Source organism: Pogonomyrmex barbatus, unplaced genomic scaffold (genome assembly GCF_055798465.1).
Source record: "Pogonomyrmex barbatus isolate J1 unplaced genomic scaffold, ASM5579846v1 scaffold9, whole genome shotgun sequence".
In the NCBI taxonomy this organism is placed as follows: domain Eukaryota; kingdom Metazoa; phylum Arthropoda; class Insecta; order Hymenoptera; family Formicidae; genus Pogonomyrmex; species Pogonomyrmex barbatus.
The window spans coordinates 3,947,893-3,949,351 of NW_028297193.1; positions in this window are offsets into that span (position 1 = coordinate 3,947,893).

A 1,459-nucleotide genomic window follows, 5' to 3' on the forward strand; every position below is an offset into this window, starting at 1 on the left:
GTTCGACTCACCACTCCGCGTCCGATTTCGATTATTCCGAATTCGACAATTCCGAATCTCGATCTTTCTCGGAAGAAAAAACGGTGACTATATAACGACCGGGGATACGCGCGGACGCGCGCTCCCGTACGGTATGAAACTGCCGCGTGTAAACTTTCGCGGTAATGTTCAGCACGTTACCGGTACGGTTGCGTATTCACGCTCGCGTGGACTCGCGCACTTTTCACACATCGGACGATGACAGCGGGGCGGCGACGGCTTCGATCGTCGTCTCGTGCCGCTGCTCCGTTTCCTCCCTCTCACCTCGTGACTTACAAGTCGCCTTCTTCTTTCCCTTCTCGCGAAGACAGCTGAACGAGCGAGAACGCGCCGACAGTGGCAAACTTCACGATGATCGCCGCCGCTGCTCAAAGAACCAAAATTTACGGCAGGAATAAAATTAAAAAAAAAGAGAAAATGAGTGAGAAAGAGATAGAGAGAAAGAGAAGAAAGGGAACGTCGGCGAGCGCCGGAGGAAAAGTAAAAACGAAACGCTCGCTTTTCGCGTTCTCGGACCTCGTAGCGCGTCGCCGTTACGAGGGAGAAAAGCACAGGAAAGCGCGCACACGAAGCGCACACTGAAACATTCGCGGTACGACTGGATGTGGTGGGGCGACAGTCCGCCGCGAGGACAGAGGGTTCGTCACTTCGGCGGCGCTCGGCCGCCTTCGGGTCGGTTCGTCGCGCGCCGTGCCGCGTCGCGTCGCGTCGCGTCACGCCGCGCAACCACTTCACTCTAACGGCCCGCCGAAAGTACACGTACGTAAAACGTAAACGCAACAGCAACCGCTACGAAACGGCCGCTTCCATCCGCGCTGATTCGCTCTTCCGCGTTTCATTCTACGGGGCGAAGTTGGCTCGCCACTTCCGTTTGCCTAAACGAATACGAGATTCGACAACGTGGAAGAGAGAGAGAGAGAGAGAGAGAAAAAATGAGATATATGTGAAATGCGCCTCTTTCTGTTCCTCTTTCCACCTATTTCTACCTTCATGTCCATTATCCACTCGGATTACACGCCGGAGGACTTCGCTTTCGTACGCGTAAACGGTTTTAACATTGGAAAATTGTTTTTTTGCCCATTCGCTGCCGAGTTTCACGAACATGACGCATTCACCTATACCTGGCGACTATCAGGAATGTATTTTTTATTGTTTGCGTATCATTGTCCGTGCGATATCTTCTGTGAAATTTTGCTCTTTGATCAATTGAATTGCAGGAAGGATCTCTTTTGTTCTTTTTTTATATAAATAAATTTGAATATTATTAAAATATCTTTCTAAGAACTGCATAATGATATATAATAATATGGAAATTTTTGAAAAACGAAAATAGCGAATTTAATAATAAAATAAATTCGTTTGTATCCAAATCGTATTATACTCTTTTTACTGTTTGTGTACTCTTTTTATTGTTTGTGTA